The sequence below is a fragment of the Protopterus annectens genome, chromosome 6.part0 (assembly GCF_019279795.1).
Source record: "Protopterus annectens isolate FY-2018-M chromosome 6.part0, PAN1.0, whole genome shotgun sequence".
Taxonomy (NCBI): domain Eukaryota; kingdom Metazoa; phylum Chordata; order Ceratodontiformes; family Protopteridae; genus Protopterus; species Protopterus annectens.
Window position 1 is genome coordinate 730,181,500 of NC_056737.1, and position 21,101 is coordinate 730,202,600.

The following is a 21,101-nucleotide window of genomic DNA, read 5'->3' on the forward strand; positions in this document are numbered from 1 at the left end:
ATATTATCTGAAGCACCCAGCAGTCTGAAGTTATGGACTCCCACTGAGCTAGGTATTTTGAAAAATGCCCCCGACTGCCTCCAGTGTGGAGCAGTCAGGCAACCCCTCAGGGGTTCGTGTGACCGGAAATTCTTCAGACCCCCTCTGCCTTTGGGCCGGCATCCATCTTATCCTCCCTCTGCCTCTACGGGAAAAGGAGTCCTGAGTGTCCTGGGAATGCTAAGACTTCCAGAACCACAACTTTTTACCCTCGATGATTCCTGGAAAAGGACCTTTGAGGGTTAGAGAAGTGGATGCAGACAGAGTATTCCGTCCTTCTCGCACTGGACTAGCATATCTCGGTCTTCCCTAACAGGGTCGAACCGTCAAAAGGGGCATTCACAAAGGACACCTTGAAAGGTTCCGAAAAACTGCTAAGCAGGAGCCAGGCGTGACGCCTCATAGCAATGCCGGACATGGCTGCACTAGCGGCACCCTTGGTGGCATGAGAGAGTAGGCGCATGGACATGTCAGTCACCAAATTAAGAGTGGCCAAACATGCAGAGAATGAGCGTTTATCCTCAGCCGAAACAGACCCTGGGGGAGACTCAGCGTACTCTTTCACGAGGTCACACTGAAGTTTGATCACGTGGGCCATGTAGTTCAACGCCCTTATAGCAAAGGTAGCTGAAGCATACGTGTGCTTTCCGAGTCGATCCATCGCCCTAGACTCCTTGTCTGGAGGATAGATTGAAGAACTCTCCTGCGCCAGTTCATTTTTAATGGCCACCACCACGGCATCAACTGGGCAACCCTTATTTCCATACAGGGTTGCCCGTAGGAGGGCTCAAAATCTTGTCTGGCAGTTTAGTTGAGGTCCAACAAGGATCAGCCGGGGGAGGGGGGGGGACACCCAAGAGGTAGATGGGCCTGCGAACACCTCCAGAAATACAGACTCATCTGAGGAAGGCTTTTGGGCAGACCAACCTCCCCTTTGACGGAGGATTTCCATAATGTCTCCAAATGACACATCTTCGGGAGGTGATCTTTGGGAGCGTTCCCCATCCTCCAAGTCCGTATCCTCTGTGAGGGACTCTGTGGGGGGGGGGGGGCATTGCATTTTCGAGGAACCTCTTCGGGAGGGGGGGCTCACAAACAACTTCATACTCGAGGGGAAGCATCTGGGGCGTATCAGACACATCCAGTCCCTGAGAGGACGGAATGACAGAAGAGATACTCAGCAGTGAGGGAGCAGGGACAGACTCCAAGGAAAGAGTGAAGGGTCTCTATCCACCTGAAAGAACCCTCTCCACAACGAAGGAGGAAGGAGAACCGGCTTCTCTGAAACTGGCAGGAGTAACCGTGCCCCTCTGATCCGACAAAGGGATCGGAGCCGAATCCGGAATAGACGGACCCAGAGGAATGGTATGTCCCAACCATAATGGAGCCGATGACACACTCACCCCCACCCCCCAGATCAGTCACCCAAATTACTGTTCCGAGAGCTCAGATCAGACAAACTCGAGGGCATGGCCAGCGTAGAGGTTGGAGGAACCATCGGCGCCGATCTCCTGAACCCTCGGATCTAGGGACTCCGAAACCCGGGGGTGGATCGGAGAAGGTCCTATTGAGGAAAACATCGGAGCCAAACTCCCTGCTCCGGTGGGAGAGGGAACCAGCAACACTCCCATCTGCAATTAAGTCTGTATAAACCTTATCATCCGGTGCATGTCAGCCTTCGAGAGGCTTCTTGTCGATCTGGAGGAGGACACCAACACCGGCCGAGAGGGCTGATGCGAGGACGACCTCGAAGCAGGCCAAAACTTCTCCTCCAGCCCCGGAGAAAATCTAGGGGAACAGAGCCGAGAAGAAGATGGTTTAGGAGTCTCATCCGGGGTAGTGACCACTTTAACAGGAGGACCCAAAAGATCCAACGGATCCACTAGTCTCTTACGACGTATCGTTGTCTCACTCGCTTTTTCTCTGTCTCTCTCTCCCTATGCTTCTCTTTCCTGGCCTCTTTGTCACCTTGTTTAGGGATGGGAGTGTGAGTCCCGGACAGGGGATGAGGACCTGAAGCTGATACAGCCACAGCCGTGGCCATAGAGAAGAAGCAGTTTCTGCCAGGAGAAGCCCAGCCAAAATTAACTTGGCCCTGCGATCCCACAGGGCCCTGGATTAAAGGCTGCACAAATTTTGCAGCCTGAAGAAAGGTGGGGAATCCCATACACACAATGCACAGTGTGTGGCCATCAGCCGGGGAAAACTTATGGCCACACACTGTGCATCGGCTTTTGAGGGTCCAACAACTCAACCCCCACATCAACAAATAAGGCTAACTAAAGCCCTAAGTACAAACACATACACACAGCAAACACTACCCACGCACACTAAACTAACTTTTGCACAGTTAACCGGGGGGGAAGGTAAACACTACCCACGCACACTAAACTAACTTTTGCACAGTTAAAGAAGAAAACCCTACTCTACCTGCCTGGAGCTCAGAGATCACGTCCTGGCAAAAGCCACGGCAATCGAGATCGGAGGGTTGGAAGGAGGTTGCAGTGTAGTATGTTTAAGGGGGGGGCTTGGAGCTCAGATCTTAGCTTGGAAAGCTGCCGGCTCGGATCCGAAACCCACAGGTTAATGATCAAATGAAGTGAACTACTTCAGATGGAATAATTGCAACTCACAAAACAACAAAACACTACCAAACCCATGGAGGAGCTCAGCAGCACTGGAACCTCACTGTTATTCTGATGAGCAGCAAAAAAGATCTGGGATAATCTGGAGGAGTGGTGAATTATGTTTAGAAGGGAGCTCAAGCTTGGATTCTTTAGCTAGAGAAGCAACCAGCAGGTTCTGTGGGTCAGAACGGAAATCCACAGGTTAATGAATGAATGGTTATGACAACAGATCATGACATACTCAGATTAACTCACATGACTAATTACTCTCTACCAAAATCAACATTTACAAAACAAATATAGGGAAAGTTGCATAAACTCTCCGACCATCAGATGCACATTATAATATGCAGTTTCTAATGAAATTCTGCTTTGAGTGAGCATACAATTTTTTTGTTAGCCAAGTGTTGCGTCAGAAAGTCATTTGTGCAATGACAAAATAAATAAAGTGCAAGGACAAAAAAAATAATAAAAGCACTTACTTTTAGCAGGTACTTTTGGAGCTGCTATAACTGAACCTCGCAAAACTGCAAAAAAATAGTCATTATTAAGACTAAAATCGAGAAAATAGTAAACTATTTACATTTGCAGATAAGGAGATAAAAAACAATTTTAATGAATAAATGGAAAACTATAAAAAGTTTGTGCAGCTGTGCTATGAGTAAATCTGTATAGACAAGTGGAGCTTTCATCACAATGTATAAAAATGTTTGAAGGAAAACAAACTGAAAGCTTGTTTATTTTCAACATAGCTCAACATGCTCATGACTAAACAAGTATCACTCCAAACGTTTAGCATTATTTAGTACACTCACACACATAGATAGATGTATAGATAACCTTAACTAATGCAGTGAACCAGAAAGAAAAAGCGGACATTAAGAAAAGCAATGCTGAGGCTCTCCAAGGACAAGACCACTGGTCTGGTCCAGCCATACAACAGGAGTGAAGAGAGACGATACAGGCTGGGGGGACAGAAGGAGGGAAGTTGGCCAAGGCAACATGGATCTAACATTATTGTAACATTATGACTCAAAGGTATGAGCAGTATACTAAGTACCTCCAAACAAATGTCAACAGAAGCATTAACCATAAAGATACCACAAGTAGCTATCTCCCTGGTAGAATGAGCCTTTGGTTTGTTATCAAAGGATAATCCTAATTTCTAGTACATAAATTATTATGCAGTCAGAAAGCCACCTGGGCAGAGTAACTTGATACTCACTGCACATATTTAGTTTTTGATAGCACAGTGAAAAGCTTACCAGACTTCTTACCAACCTTGGCTTTAAGTAAATAAAACCTGAGGTCAATCAACAGCAAGTGTAGAATATACTCTGCTTGGTTAGAAAAGATTTGGAAAACACTGGAAGATTGATAGTTTCATTACCGTTAAGTTTTGGGATTTGTTCTGAAAGATACTTTGTCCTGAAAGACCAGATATGGAGGTTTACAGGATAAAGCCTGCAACGTGGACATTGTTAGATCATTATATATACTGTACCTAGATGGCCAATTTAGTCAGAGCAGGTGCATATAATGTTAATCACCACGTGTGAAATCCGTGCCATTTTGCACAGTCCTTCAGTGCGTGGAGATGCACATGAGAGTGTATTACAAGTAACGAGTTGTAGGCATATGAAGTTCGAATTATATGTTCCAGGTACATCTCCTGATGTCTTTACGTACAATAAATGACTAACCCATCCCATGCCGCAGTGTCTCATTTAAATGCAAGAGACAGGGTGTCAGAATGGGATCCAAAGTTCAAGCAGCTCACAAACCATCAGGCATGCAGTTAAAAGTGGATTAATATACAATAGCGAACTCGCAAACAGGTCAGCGGTTATTCAAAGGTACTTAAAATTGTTTTAAAATGATTTTCAGTTGCCAAACATGAGGCATAGCATTCAATATGCTCAAAATAATTTGAGTCATTTGAAATATCCGAAACAGCAATATAAGGATTAAAGTATTCAAAATCATCTCCAAAGTATTTAAAATGTTAAAAAAAAGCTAAAATGTCAGAATTTTTTCACAATGAACTGCTTTTTCAAAATAACTAAGATTTTTCAAATTTTCAAAGTGTTCGGGATATTTGCAGCGTTAAAATATAGCATTTTTAGAGGGAGTCTTGTGCATTTCAGCAAAATTGCAACTAACAAGTCTATATTATTGTTTAAAACAAATTTGTTGTCAAGGCAGACAGAATTCGCAGACCCGAACCGCTGGTGTTTGATAATATTGCTGAGAACCAGCGAGTGTTTAAGAATATATTTTCCTACAAGAAAACATCTTCTGATAAACATGTTCATACAAGAGCTTTTATACTTCTCAATTTAGCTGGCTCAGAGGCCACTGAGAAGGAAAGCTCATTTGTTTATACAGGGGAGGGGGGAACAGACATACTGTGATACATGTTGAAACGTGGGAAGACCCAAAGTGCATAAAACGTAAATTTAGGGAAATATGTAACCATCAAAAGTATAGTTGTATACACTTACCATAAATGTAGATATTAGAGTGTATTAACTGTTGCAGTCATTACATTTGGGTAATCAGGCCAACTGAGGGCAACCTGCCAGCAGATTAACAAAGTCTTGTGTCCTGTGTCGGATACTGTCCCTTCTTCCATGCCGTCAGGGTTATAAAACATGCAGCCGAAGCCATTACATCAGTTTTTCTTGCTCCAGATGTCAGGTGCCCCCCTAATGGAAAGCAATTAAATATGAAAGTACAATGATATACCTCCAACAAAAAAGGCTTTTAAGCATAGTAAAGGAAAGTAGAGGTATAGCCAAAAGAAGTTAGGGGGCTAGAGGGAGAGGAACCAGAACTGCAACAGTGAATACATTTGAACATCTACATTTAAGGTAAATGTACACAACTGTACTATGTTCTTCATGTTTCACTGCTGCAGTCATTACATTTGGGTAGATTCCCAAAGCTATGGTTGGGAGGAGGAATTTAGATAGCATTAGGACCAGCTATAAGGCCCTGCAAGACTGCAGTGGCAAAGCCAGCTCTGGATTTAGAGAAAATTGGCAAATGATAATGCTTGGTGAAAGTATGTACAGAACTCCAGGTAGCAGCTTCTAGGATGTCCCTGGAAGGGATGCCTGAGAAAGGCTGTAGAGGTAGATGCAGCCATGGTGGAGTGAGGTCTGATCCCCTGGGGGGATAGGTTTTCCATGGTGTGTATAGCAGAAATAAATGCAATGGGTTATCCATTTAAAAATGGTTTGCTTTGAAATAGCCTTCCCCTCTGCCCCTGCAGCAAATGCCACCAGTTGTTCAGATTTCCTTTGAGGTTTAGCCCTGTTCAAGTAGAATCTAAGTTGTCTGTCCACATCTAAGGAATGCAGTATCCGTTCCCCTTTATTCTGTGGACTGGGAAAGAAGGTTGGCAAATGAATGGACTGATTAAGAGCCACACTGGATACCACATTGGGCATGAAGGATGGATTGGTTCTGAGTGACACCCTGTCTGCATGAAAGATGACGAAAGGCTCCACTGCCATAACGGCCTGTAATTCAGATACCCTTCTAGCTGAAGTGATTGCTAAAAGGAAAGCTGTTTTCCAAGAAAGAAATTTGAAGTCTGCAGTAGCAGCTGGCTTGAAAGGAGGTAGACCTAATTTCTCCAAGTCAAAGTTAAGGTTCCAGGCTGGGGTTGGAGCTCTCCTTGATGGTCTCAAATGTTTGGCCCTTCTGAGGAACTGCTTGAGCAGTGGATGGCAGAAGAGAGGAGGCTCTGTGTTATAATGAGCTGAAATGGCTGAGGCATGGATTTTAATGGAGGAAAAAGACAGGCCCTTGTGAAGCATCTCAGTTAAGTATTGTAAAATCGGAGGTAAATTAGGCGCTGCTGTGCTCATCCTGTGAGAATGGTTCCAGGCAAAGAATCTTTTCCATTTTTCAGCATAAGATTTTCTAGTACTAGGCCTCCTTGCCTCTAAAAGGATATCCATCACAGGTATGCTGAGGGATGTTAAAGGAGAGATTAAGTAATTAGCCAAGCTGCAAGGTTCAGTGTTAGAAGCTGAGGGTGCAGAATATGGTTCTCCTGCTGAGAAAGGAGGGAAGGAGTCTGAGGCAGGTGCTATGGAGATAACCGTGACACACTGCGCAGGAGGGGGTAGCAGTGTTGGCGCGGCCAGTCTGGAGCAATCAAAATCCTCCTTGGTTTATCCCGTTTGATTTTTAGTAGTACTTTGGAGAGCAAAGGCAGAGGTGGGAAGGCATAGACTGATAGGTTTTTCCAGCTGAAGGACAGAGCATCCACTTTCCAAGCTTGTTTGTGAGGAGTCCTTGTGCAAAATTTGTCCAATTGGTAGTACTGAGGAGAGGCAAACGGGTCTATATCTGGGCTCCCCCCATTTGCTTGTCAATATGTTGAAAATTCTTGGTTCCAGTTTCCACTTGTCTGGGTCCATCAGGTTTCTGCTTAGTCAGTCTGCCAGTATATTTAATTTTTCCTGGCAGTAATTGAGCTTGTAGGTGCACTTGGTAGCTCAAGGCCGTGTTCCACAATGTCATGGCTAGTCTGCAGAGGGGGTAAGAATGTGTACCCCCTGCTTGCTTATGTACTACATAACAGTGGTGTTGTCCGTCTTTACCATTAGTTGTCCTGGAAGAATGTGGTCCTTGAAGGCTGTCAGAGCATTCTGTACAGCTACCATTTTTTTTTGATTGATATGCAGGTGCACTTGACTTGGGTTCCATTTGCACTGAATGCACTTCCTTGCCAGGTGATCCCCCCATGCATAGTGTGATGAGTCTGTTGTTAGGGTTGGGCAGCAGGGGGTGGTGTGAAAGGTAGTCCCTTGTTCTGGTGGCAGGCCTCTGCCCACCAAAGAAACTCTAGGTGTAGGCAAGGTATGATAGGAATCATTGTTTCTAGGTATTGAGAACGTTGACACCATAGGCTTTTTAGATACCACTGTAGTTTCCTCATATGCAGTCTTGCATATGGAATTAAAAGAATGAAGGAGGCCATGAACCCCAAGGCTTGCAGTATTTGTCTTGCAGATAGCAGGGTTTTTGTGGCCACTTGTTTGAAGTAGGTTGTCAAATGAATTTGTTTCCCTGGCGTGAGGTAAGCCCATCTGAGAAGTTGTATTAAAGCTTGCTTCCAGGAATATAATTTGTTGACAGGGTACCAGGTGTGATTTCTTTTCGTTTATGGTGTACCCCAGACAAGTTAGAACCCTTTTTAACAAAGGCCAGATGATTCAAAAGTATGTCCTGGCTTTCTGCCTGAATTAGACAATCGTCCAGGTATGGGTATATTTGAATATTTCTTTGCCCACAAAATGCAATAACTGGAGCAAGGCACTTTGTGAATACCCTGAGCGCAGTAGATAAGCCAAAGGACAGTGCAGAGAACTGATAGTGCATGTAGCCTGCTTTGAACCTAGGTATCGTCTGCAAGATTCCCCGATTGGGATGTGCAGGTATGCTTCTTTCAAATCTAGTGTTGCCAAACAGGCATCTTTGCCTAGCATAGGAAGTAATTGATGAGTCAGCATCTTGAATTTTGAAATCTCCAAAAAGGTTTTTAGAGTAGACAGGTCCAGGATAGGACGCCATGAATTGTCTTTTCTGGGCACCAGGAAAAGTCTCGAGTAGAAACCTTATCCCTTTTCCTCTTCTGGTACCAGTTGAATAGCCCCCATGCTTAAAAGAGAAAGTACTTGTTTTGGGGCCTCTGCCCACTGATTTGGAGGTAGGTCCGGCCACCCACTTGGTGTGAGCAACATGTGGAAGTGAAATCTGTATCCCTGGGACACTATTTAAAACCCATTTGTCCTGGGTAATGAGTTCCCAATTCTTTGCATGAAGAGCAATCTTTCCCCCTAAAGGGGCAGTTATAAGATAAGTGATTGGAAATTTTAAAAGGAAGTTGTTGAGACAGTTTACCATAGGGGGGAGTCTTATTCCCAGATTTGTAAGTGGAGGCCCCCCACTGCTTAGTTGTGTGTCCCCTGGGACTGAAACCTGGGGTTTTTGCTGTGTCTGGGTTTGGCTTGAGAAGACCTGGAAGGGTCTGGAAAGGATCAATTCTTAGAGGGCCAGTGCCTACTAAATCTAGGAGGCAACTCTTAACAGTTTGCATAGATTTAGCTGCATCTTCCATCTTTTTAAGAACTTTCTCAGCCTTGTTGCCAAACGGGCGGTCCTGATTTAAAGGAGCATCCAACAATTTAGCTTTAACATGATCAGGCAAAGACTGCTCCCTTAAGACAAGCATGCCTTCTGAGCACAGACCCAGTAACAGCAGGCCTGTAAGAGGCCTCTAATGAATCAAAACCACATTGCAAAGTACGTTTTCCAACTTGTTTAGCAGACTGCATTAAATCCTGTAATTCTTTATTTTCCACACAGTCAGAAATCAACATAATTTTCTGTTTAAGCAGTCCAATAACATGTTGCTGATGTTTTAACATATGAAACTGGCAGTTTAAAGCCCTAATGGCCAAGGTTGCAGAAGTGTAAACTTTCTTACCCCAATCTCTCCAGCACCCTGGAGTCTCCATCAGAAGGGGTAGGATTTTTAGCAGTAGAAGCTTTAATGCCCTTGGGTCCCTGTGAAATAGTCTCTGGATCTGCAACAGAATTTTTGAAAAGGAACTTGTGTGACTCGTGGACCCTGTAGTTATCTGTTAGGTTTTCTGGGAGCAGCAGGCAGGGAATCAGGGCCAAACTAGATTCAGAGAAAGCATCATCAACCATGTCTAGTACAGGAGGAATAGCTAAAGGCCTATGCTGAGGTAGAAGGAAATCCCTAAGCCTCTTTTTTGAATCAGAAAAATCCTGGCTTTCCCAGTGGAAATGCTCCCATAGAGTATGTAAGGTTTCCCCAAAAGAAAAATCCTCAGGAAAGGAAGCAGAGGGAATAGATTCCTCTGCATCAGAATCCTCATAAGTAGGTAAGAACAAATCCAGATCATGAGAAGAGTCAGAAAAAAACAGAATCCTGATCAGAAGATTCATAATCAACTTCAGTCCTAGGCCTCTTAGAAGTGGGGGGTAGGCCACCCCTGATTAGAGTTATTAGATCTTCAGACATTCTTATTTGTTTTTTTAAGCCTAGAGGCCTGGGCGTAAATTTTTTAGACATGGTTCGAGATTTAGGACTAAGTAAAGAAGGAGGCGCCTGTTTAATATGCAAGTCCGTAGGCCTGAATACACCCTCAGAAGCCGGTGCCTGCACAGCAGCTCCAGACCTATCCAAGGTAGAGACATCCGCGGGTTCCATAGTTGAAGCATCTCATGGCATACTGGACTCCAAATGGGTCTCAGAGGCTTGTGAATCAGAAGTAGCGGGTATCAGGGGCTGTGAAAGCGCCTCAATGAGTACCGGTGAACTGGCGAATGGCTTAGGAGAAGCGTCGTTGGCAGTTTTGGACCTCAGCGGCCTGTCTCTGTCTTTATCTTTGAATTTTTTCGGAATCCAGGTAGTCGGATGGCTAACCAATGACATTTCTGGATAATTAATCCGAGAACCGAAATATTTAGAAGCGAAAATATACTGACGACTGATAGTGCACTGAATAAATAAAGCACAAAACTGACAGCAAGGTACGTCGTGGTCAGGGCCTAGGCAAGGAATACAGTACGAATGAAAATCTTTATGAGGTATTTGCTTTCCACAAGTAATGCAATTATTAACTTTTACTGACATTGGTAATGAGCAAGAAAAAGTTTCTCCAACGGGATACTTAGCTTTAGTTGAAGACTTCGGTTCTGAAACTCGAAAACGAAAATTTCAGGAGTCGGCCGACCGGCACTTGCGAACTGCTTCTGCTTCGTGCACCACATGGCAAGAAAGACTGATGTAATGGCGTCAGCTGCATGTTTTATACCCCTGACAACCTGACTTCATGGAAGAAGGGACACCGACCGACGCAGGACCCAAGACTTTGTTAATCAGGCCGACTGAGGGTTACCAGCAAGCAGATAACCTAAATGTAATGACTGCAACAGTGAAACATGAAGAACATCAAACATACAGAAAGAAGCCAATAAAAGGTCTCCAGTGAATAATAATTATTTTTCTGTCTCCACGTACTTCCAGGATGGTGGTAGGAGGGTGGGTTCGTAAGAATGAAGGGTGAGATTGACTACAAACATGGAACGCTATGGTGAATACATAACTTTATGGTCTGTAGTCCTATCTCGCATTCATTTTTACTGAACGGACAGCGTCCCTAGCTCCTTATTCTTGGGTGGCTCAAAAAAAAAATACTCCTGAGTACCTTGAAACCAAAGGACGCTCTACCCCTGGAGGTTAAATCCAATTTGTAAGGAGTAATAAATCTGTGAGGGGTAGCCCAAGTTGCGGCTGCACAGATATTATCAGGTGGGACCCTGGCTTGAAAGGCTGTAGAGGTAGACTGAGCCTTGATTTTGAAAGGTAAAGGCCTACCCTCAGAGGTGTAAATGTAAGCTACACAGCTAGAAATCCAATTTGAGAGGGTCACTTGGGAAACTGGTAAACCTGACATGGATTCAGAGAAGGAAATAAAAAACTGATCTGATTTCCTAAATTCCTTAGTCCAGTGCAAATAAAAAAGGTAATTGGCTATGGACATCCAATTGATGAAACCTGTATTCTGCTGCGTTGGAATGATTTCAGAAGAACACCGGAAGTTCTATGGATTGGTTATGGGAACAGACCATGGGGACAAAGGAGGGATTAGAATGAAGAGATACTCTGTCTTTGTGAAAAATCTGATAAGAGGGTTTTACAGACCATGCTTGTAACTCTGACACCCGTCTGGCAAAAGTGATAGCCACCAGAAACAAAGTCTTCCAAGACAGAAATTTCAAAGGCAATGAATGAGAAGGCTCAAAGGGCAGAGACGTCAATTTGGATAAAACAAAATTCAAATCCCATGAAGCTACAGGTTCTTGAAATGGGGGTTTTAACCTAGTGGCAACCTTTGAGGAAGGTTTTGCACATCCTATGTGACATCAGAGTACAATCGTGTATACCTAGATGAAAACTAGAAATCGCTGCCAATTAAACCGAGATAGTGGCAGCCGCAGCTCCCTGGTGAAAAAGCTCAGATAAGAATTCCAAAAAAAACTGGAATGGAGGCGGTATAAGGGTCAACATTTTTTTTCTCAGCCCAGAAAGAGAATCTCCTCCATTTACTGGAACATAGTTTCCTAGTGGAAGGTTTATGAGAGGACGCTAGGATACGAGTCACGGAGGGTGAGAAGTCGTGAAGCCTGACTAGGGACGGACCTGGAGCAGCCAAGCTGTCAAACTGAGGGTGTGTAAAGCGGGATGAAGAGAGTCTAACATGTGCGTCAAGAGATAGTACAGTTGTGTACACTTACCATAAATGTAGATGTTAGAGTGTATTCACTGTTGCAGTCCTAACTAATGGGTTATCAGGCTTCCGGTAGCCCTCGATCTGCCAGAATACGAAAGGTAGGTACTAATGACATCGGCTGCCATCAGTTATAAACTACGTCAGGGCGTCCGATACAAAAGGAGGCAGCAGTCACTTCCTAAGTCTTTCTTGCCCAAACAGTCAGAAGCACCCAGAAAAAAAGACTAAACCAAAAGCAATTTTTGGCAAATATCCAATTCAGCCTGTACCTCAGAAAAAAGGAATAGGAAAGGACCAAAAAGGGGGAAGGGAAACCAGGACTGCAACAGTGAATACACTCAAACATCTACATTTATGGTAAGTATACACAAGTGTACTATGTTCATTGTGTTTCACTGTCGCAGTCCTAACTAATGGGTTGCTTACCAAAGCCCAGAGAAAAGGGAGGAGGAACCAACAGAATCAAGGGTTGGAGATAATGCCCTGGCAAGACAGCAGTGGCAAACCCTGCCCTGGCAAACACGGGCAAATTATAATGTTTTGTCAAAGTGTGAACAGAAGACCATGTGGCAGCATCCAAAATAACTTTAGTAGGGACACACCTTAAAAAGGCTGCAGAAGTGGAAGCTGCTCAAGTTGAGTGGGTCCTGACCCCTTGAGGAGGAACCTTGCCATGAAAGGAGTAACAAAAGGGGATACAATGTGCAATCCACTTGGAAATGGTTTACTTAGAAATAACCTTGCCCTGAGCTCCAAGGGCAAAACTGATCAATAACTGGCCTGATTTCTGAAGATCTTTAGTCTTGTCCAGGTAAAATCTGAGCTGTCTGTGCACATCAAGAGAATGTAGGATCCTTTCAACTGTATTTTGAGGACTAGGAAAGAAAGTAGGAAGGTGTATGAACTGATTAAGTGTCAAGCTAGAGATCACCTTAGGCATAAAGGAAAGATTGGTTCTCAAAGAGATCCTGTATCTATGGAAAATAATAAAAGGCTCCACAGCCATTAAAGCCTGCAGCTCTGAAACCCTCCTTGCTGAAGTCATAGCCAAGAGGAAGGCAGTATTCCAAGAGAGAAACTTTAAATCTGCAGTGGCAGCTGGCTCAAAAGGTGCAAGAGTGAGTTTCTCTAGAACAAAATTAAAATCCCAGGCTGGAGTAGGCGCCCTTCTGGGAGGTTTTAAGTTGCAGGCACCTCTGAGAAACATTTTCATCAGGGGATGAGAGAAAACGGGTTGTTCAAAAGAAAGATGAGCAGAAATGGCTGAAGCGTGGAGCTTGAGAGAGAAAAAAGAAAGACCACCCTGAAGCAGTTCAGCCAGGTATTCGAGGACCAGAGGAAAGGAAGACTGAGAAGAAGATTCCCCTCTAGCCTTCAGCCAGTGAGAGAATCTTTCCCATTTGCCAGCGTAGGACTTCCTTGTGCTGGGCTCCCTGGCTTCCCTCAGCACATCAACCACCTGCTGGGAAAGGGAAGAAGATAAGGAAGGAGTCATACAATGAGCCAGGCTACCAATTGAAGGGACTGAAGATGAAGATGCAGGATGATTCCCTCTTCCTGAATCAAATGATCTGGCTTCAGAGGAAAATGCCAAGGAGGAAATTGGGAGAGAGTGCGAAGCAGTGGATACCAATGCTGCCTTGGCCAGTCCGGAATTATGATAATAATCCTTGGTCGTTCGTCCCTGATCTTCAATAACACTCTGGGTAGAAGAGGAAGAGGACGGAAGGCGTAAACTGATAGCAACGTCCAAGGGAAGGATAGACCATCCACTCTACAGGCTCTGCTGTGATGCTGTCTGGTGCAAAAGAGAGGTAGAAGATGGTTATCTGGGGAAGAGAAAAGATCCACCTGAGGTGTGCCCCAACATTTAATGATGCTGTGAAAGACTGCTCTGTTCAGCTGCCACTCGTGCGGATCCAGGGTTTGCCTGCTCACCTGGTCTGCCAAAACATTGAGCCTTCCTGGAAGAAACTGATCTAGGAGATGCAGGTCCAGGGATGCTGCCATGGACCAAAGATTCATGCTCTGTCTGCATAGGGGAGTAAGAACGAGTCATTCCCTGCTTGTTGAGGTACCACATGACTTTGGTGTTTGTCTGGTCTGACAAGCAGGGTCCCTGGAAAAAGAAGATGCTTGAAAGCTAGTAAGGCCTGTTGAACTGCAATCAACTCTTTTAGACTAATGTGCAGGTGCACCTGCTGGGCATTCCACCATTCATGTATGCATCTGTCATCCAGGTGTGCTCCCCAGGTGGAGTCCGATGCGTCTGTAGTCAGAACTTGAGTGGCAGGAGGTGTTCGAAAGGGCATGCCTTTGTTTTGTAGACATGCTGTTGTCCACCATAGAAACGCTGTCTGCAGAGAAGGAAACAGAGGGATTGTAAAATCCAGTTCCTGTGTGTTGACACCAAATGTTCTTGAGGTACCATTGCAATTTCCTCATATGCAGTCTTGCATACGGAATCATGAGGATACAAGATGCCATGAATCCCAGGGCTTGCAGGTATTTCCTTGCAGGGAGCTGGGACAGGCTTGTCAAGTCCTTGAAGTAAACTGAAAGAAAGAGTTGTCTAATTCTCCTGGGTGAGATGCATCATTTGGGCGACTGCGTTCATTCTCGCTCCCAGGAATGTTATCTCCTTGGATGGAACCATTTTTGATTTTTCCACGTTGATAGTGTAACCCAAGTTAGAGAAGAGTCTTTACGAATTCCAGATCCTTTAGTAGCTGTTCCTGAGAACTTGCTTGAATCAGACAGTCATCCAACTATGGGTAAATCTGAATTTTTTTCTGCCTGCAAAAAGCAATGACTGGAGCCAGGCACTTTGTGAAGACTCTGGGAGCAGAAGATAAGCCAAAGAGCAGCGCAGAAAATTGATAATGTTGCTTGCCCATTCTGAAACGAAGATAATGCCTGCAACTTTCCCCTGATAGGAATGTGCAGATAAGCCTCTGAGGATCCAAGGTTACCAGCCAGGAATCCTTTTCTAGCACTGGTAGCAACTGATGCAGAGTGAGCATTTTGAACTTTGGAATTACTAGAAAAGCGTTCAGAATGGAAAGATCTAGGGATAGGGCGCCAGGTGCCCTCTTTTCTTGGAACTTAGAAAATCCTGGAATAAAACCCTGGCCTACCTGCTGAGCAGGACCTGATTTGATTGCTCCCAGATGAAACAGACAAAATTTGGTTTTGTACTTCTGCCCTTTGGTTTGGAGGAAGGTCTGGGAATCCTTTGGGAGCTGGAAAGGTGTGGAAAGAAAACTTGTGCCCCAGAGACACCGTTCTGAGCACCCCTTTGTCGTCTGTGATAGATGCCCAGACATTTGAAAAAAGGGCCAACCCCCCCCCCCCTTAAAGGACACTCCGGGCAAGCAAGAACAGACAGAAGTTGTAAAAAGTCATTGAGAGTGTATTGATTGAGATGCAGGATTGGAGCTTCCCACCTTAAAAGTGGAAGCCTACCACCGCCTAGACCTTTGAAGGGTAGCGGCCTGCCCACAAGACGATTTGTAGCCTCTAGGCCTGGAACGGTTTTGTCTGCTGGTATCAGGAAAGGTGCAACTCTTGGAAGGGCAATTTCTGCTAAAGCGAGGGGGTTGAACTTGCAGAAAATTCTGAACGGTTTGTATTGATTTGGCCTTATTCTCCATCTTCTTAAGTACTTCCTCAGCTTTGTTGCCAAAAAGATTGCTTTATGCAGAGGTACATCCAAAAACTTAGTCTTGACAGGTTCTGGAAGAGGCTGTTCTCCGAGTCAAGCATGCCTTCTAATAACAGATCCAGTAGCCGTAGCCCTACTGGTGGCCTCAAGGATGTCAAAACCACAATGCAAAGAATGCTTATTGACCAGAGTGGCTGAATTCAACAAATCCTGCATGTCTTTACTCTCCGCCAAAGGAGGTACACTTGCTATCTTAGATTTAATACCCTCCAAGGTGTACTGCTGGTACTTCAGCATATGAAAAAGGCAATTGGTAGCCCTTGGAATGCACCTGACTAGACATCTCCAGCAGCTGGAGAGACCACAGATGTACCTAACCAAGAGGATTACTGGCCTCAAACAGTTGCCCTATGCGGCACGATTGAAAAAACTAAGACTGTTCTCTGTTGCATACCGCTTTCTCAGAGGAGATCTCGGTCTAACATACAGAGCCATGTCTAACCCAGAATAGATGAACATGCTCCATCTTAGCAAAACCAAATCTACTCGAGCTACACGCTCTAGGGATATAAACCTTAACACAACAATGAATAGAACATGCTGGAGGGATAGATTCCTTCAGAGACTTCCCTTACTATGGAACAGGGTCCCGATCTACATAAGACAGAGCCCCTCACTATCACTATTCAAGAGGAACCTTGATGAGTGGATGGGTAACAAAGTTCTCACCGGGGATCACACCAACAGCACTACTAGATAGGGGCCAAGGGTACTAGCTGCTAGTACAAAGGGACGGTGAATACCACACAACGTGGCTGGGCTAATATATGCCTTTGGGCAGATAGCCCAGTACCAACCTATGAACCTATAATAGCTAGGGTGGCAGATGTATAAATTTCTTGCCCCAGCTATCTAGGTTCCTAGATTCCCTGTCCGAAAGAACAGGATTCCTGGTAACAGTGGCCTTAACTCCTTTAGGGCCCTGAGAAATAACCTCTGGATCTGCCAACGGGTTCCTGAAAAGAAAAAGGTGAGAATCAGGGACTCTGTAGTACCTGTCAGGTTTCCTGGGAGCAGGGGGAACCGAATTTGGAGACAAGGAATTTTCCAGAAAAACATCATCAACAACTTCCAACACAGAGGGAATAGCAAGAAGGCTTATGCTTAGGTAAATCCAGAAACTCCCTAATCCGTTTCTTAGATTGGGGACAATCCTGGCTTTCCCATTTAAAATGCTCACTGAGGGTATTCAACGTGTCATCAAAAGAGAAATCCTCTGGAGGAGAAGCTTAAGGGATGGACTCCTCTGCATCTAAATCCTCAAAGGGAGAAAAAGCCTGAGAAAATTCCTCTTCATCAGCAGAAATGCTGGGAGAATCAGACACGGAACAGGACAAAACCTCAGGATAAACATTCCTACTACTTTTGGGAGGATGAGGCTGAGAACCCCTAAGAGTTTACAAATCATTAGCCATTTTGACCATTTGGGATTGAGAGGAACTAGAAGGAACTGGAGCCTGCCTTTTCACAGGCTTACGAATGGAAGGTTTACCTGCAAGGCTGAAAGACTCAGGAGGTCTGGCAACTGCTGAAGGAGCAGCAGGAGTCAAGGAAAGAAGTTTGCTGTTAGAGCTCAAAATGTAGGCCTCGGACCCCGGAGTCAGTTTAGAGGTTCCAGCTCCAGCAGAAGAGGCGACTGGCGACAGGTCAGAAGACAAAATGGAGGCCGAAGGCCTAAGGGATTCTAACTCAGTCAAGGCCTTCGGTTATACATCTGCAGACTCCAGGGACTGCAAAAGCATCTCAATGGCTCCCACCTGACGGCCAACTTAACCTCATCCAAGGACTTAGATTTCTGAGGCCTGTCATGGCCCTTGTCATTTCGTGTCTTCGGAATATCCGAAGCCTGAAGACCGGCGGACGTCATATCAACAAACTTAGGCCAAACTCCAAAATGCCTAGCCAAAAATCTTAGCCCAACGATGGACAGTATCCAGATTACAGGAGGTAAAGAGATCAGAACTGGGAACATAGTGGTCAAGACCTAAGCAGATAATGCAATAGGAATGAAAATCTCTATGGGGAATCTGCTTTCCACAGGTAAGGAAATTATTAATCTTTCCTGACGTTCGTAAAGGCAAGAAAAGAGAATCCACAACGGGGTACTTAGCTGTAGTAGACCAACTCTTGTAGTCGGACACGAACCAAGGTAATCTGCCGACTGGCACTCGTGCATAAAAAGCTTATACTTCGGGCTCCGCGGCAAGGAAGACTGAGGAAGTGACGTCGGCTGCCTTCATTTGTATCAGACGCCCTGACGTACTCGATGTCATTATTACTTACCTTTGGTATTCTGGCCGATTGAGGGCTACCGGGAGCCGGATAACCCATTAGTTAGGACTGCAACAGTGAAACACGAACATCTGGCACTGGGTCCAGAATCCAAGGATCATCCAGAAGGAGAGGCCCGAAAAAGGGGAACCACACTTGACGAGGCCAGTAAGGAGCATTGAGGACCAGTTTGCTTCCCAGCTGCTTCGCTTTCTGAATAACCTTGGGTATGAGAGGAAAAGCATAAAGGAGACCCAGGGGCCAGTCATGAACAAGTGCATCTCTCGATGACTCCCTCCGGAGGGGGGATGAGGGAGAAATAGCTGCTGCATTTGGCAGTGATCGGGCTGGCAAAGAGATCGTAGCAAGGCTGTCCCCATCTGCAGTAAATCTTCTCCACTACTTCCTGTTTCAGAGACCACTCGTAAAGCATCAAGATTGCCCGGCTGAGCTTGTCGACGATCACGTTGGTTGTCCCTGGAATGTGCGTTACCACCAGAAAATGCTAGGAAAATATCGTCCATTTCCAAACTCGAATGGCCTCTCGACAAAGTGGGCATGCTCTGGTTCCGCCTTGCTTGTTGATATACCATACTATCGACATGTTGTCTGACTGTATCGCAACTGTCCCAAAAGGCAGAAGGTCATGAAGTGCTTGCAACGCCAGGAGCACCGCCCTCAGCTCTAGAACGTTGAGCCTCATGATCTTGCCATGTGCCCTGGACAGTCCTGCCTAAATAATGCCCCCCCACCCTGTGGGACATCCGTGGTCACAGTGGCAATGGGCTAGCGAGGGACAAATGAAGTGCCCATGGTTAACTGGTTGGGTACAGTCCAGCAAATGAGGTTCCTTCTTGCAAGAGTCTGTCATCAGTATGTGATGAGATAATGGTAGGTGTTGAAAGGACCACTGGAACGACAGCAACCACTGAAGAACCCTCACGTGTAGTCTGTCTAGCGGCACTAGAAGTATGAAGGAAGGCATGGTCCCTAGAAGCTTCAGAATATTCTTGGCCTTGACATTTCATAGGGGGAGAAGACACTGAATTTGAAGAACCAGATTCTGTCCCCTTTCAACAGGAAAACGAGCAAACTTTTCTACTGTGTCTATCTCTGCACCTATAAAATTCACAAATTGAGGGCAATAAGGCAGATTTTTCCAAACTGACAGAAATCTCCAAATAGGCACAAAGTTGAATGGTAGCATCCCTGGTATGAAGTAGATGCCTAGTGGGGGCATTCAGGAGCCAGTCCAGATACAGTTGTGCACACTTACCATAAATGTAGATGTTCGAGTGCATTCGCTGTTGCAGTCATTTCATTTGGGTAATCTGCTGGCAGGTTGCCCTCAGTCAGCCTGAATAACAAAGTCTTGGGTCCTGCGTCGGTTGCTGTCTCCTCTTCCATGATGTCAGGTCGTCAGGGGTATAAAAAGCAGAGTTGTGTACCTACCATAAATGTAGATGTTAGAGTGTATTCACTGTTGCAGTCATTACTCTTGGGTTATCCTGCTGGCAGGCTACCCGCAGTCGGCCTGAATTCCAAAGTCCTGGTCCGGCGTCGGTTGCTGTCGCCTCTTCCCTGACGTCGGTGTGCCAGGGGTATAAGATGCAGCCATTTTCTTCAGTTTTTCTTGCCCGAGATGTCAGGTGCCCCTAAAAGGGTAGGCTAAATATATTATGCCAATAAACATACATGCAGTAAAGAAACATTTCCTTCATCTACAAGCAAATACACCACATAGGTTGTATAGAATAGAGAAGTACAGATAAACCCCAGCAAAAGAAAGGGGGATGGTGGGAGGGTAACCTGGACTGCAACAGTGAATACACTCGAACATCTACATTTATGGTACGTACACAACTGCACTATGTTAGTGTTTCACTGTTGCAGTCATTAATCTTGGGTCGAATGCCAAAGCTGAGGATGGGTGGCTGGGTCAAATAGGATTAGGAGAGGCTATGAGGCCCTGCAGAACTGCAGTGGCAAAGCCTGCTCTGGATTTAGAGTAGAGAGGCAAGTGGTAGTGCTTTGTAAAAGTGTGCATTGAACTCCAAGTTGCAGCCTCTAAAATGTCTTTGGTTGGTACTCCTCTGAGGAAGGCTGCTGAAGTGGCTGCTGCTCTGGTAGAATGAGGCCTAATGCCCTTAGGCACTGATTTGTCATGCTGTGAATGACAGAAACGGATGCAATGGCCTATCCATTTAGAAATAGTCTGTTTTGACATGGCCTTTCCTTGTGATCCTGCAGCATATGACACTAAAAGTTGCTCAGTCTTTCTGAAAGCTTTAGTTCTGTCCAAGTAGAAGCGTAGCTGCCTGTGTATGTCCAAAGAATGCAGAATTTTCTCACCCTTCTTCTGTGGGTTTGGATAAAAGGTAGGCAAGTGAATGGTTTGGTTGAGGGCCACACTGGACACCACCTTAGGCATAAATGTTTTGTTTGTCCTCCGAGAAACCCTGTCTGGATGAAAAATGATAAAAGGTTCCACAGCCATGAGTGCTTGTAACTCCGAGACTCGTCTTGCAGAGGTTATTGCTAGGAGCAGAGCTGTTTTCTAGGGTAAGAATTTTATATCAGCTGTTGAGGCTGGCTCAAAAGGAGGCAGTGTGAGTTTTTCCAAGACATAATTGAGGTCCCATGCTGGAAATGGTGCTCTCCTTGGAGGCCTGATGTTTTTGGCCACTCTGAGGTACTGCCTTATTAAAGGATGAGAAAAGATAGGTGGTTCCGTATTGTAATGGGCTGAAATAGCAGAGGCATGAGTCTTAATTGATGAAAAGGAAAGGCCTTTGTCCAGCATCTCAGTTAGGTAATGTAAAATCCGAGGGATATTTGGAACATGCGTGTCAATGCCTTGTTCCTGGTTCCAAGCACAGAATCTCTTCCATTTTTCTGCATAAGATTTTCTGGTACTGGGCCTCCTGGCCTCCAAGGTAACATCCATGACAGCTTTTGAAAGAGGAGTGTTCTGAATGGCTACATTATCCGCCATGCTGCCAGATTTAAGGTCATGAGTTGGCTGTGCAGGATCTGATTGTTTTGTTGGGACAGCAAGTGAGAAGTTTGAGGCAATATCCATGCTAGACCTTG

At 45.2% G+C, this 21,101-nt stretch overlaps 1 protein-coding gene across 1 annotated transcript in view; it reads right to left on the reverse strand.

Moving 5' to 3' along the window:
• The window catches only part of LOC122803889 (probable serine/threonine-protein kinase kinX), a 654,852-nt gene that overhangs the window by 547,473 nt on the left and 86,278 nt on the right, over positions 1 to 21,101 (reverse strand). The window contains exon 3 of the mRNA XM_044073571.1: positions 3,149 to 3,193. The gene's annotated coding sequence lies outside the window, so the exon portion shown is untranslated. The remainder of the gene's footprint in view (positions 1 to 3,148; positions 3,194 to 21,101) is intronic.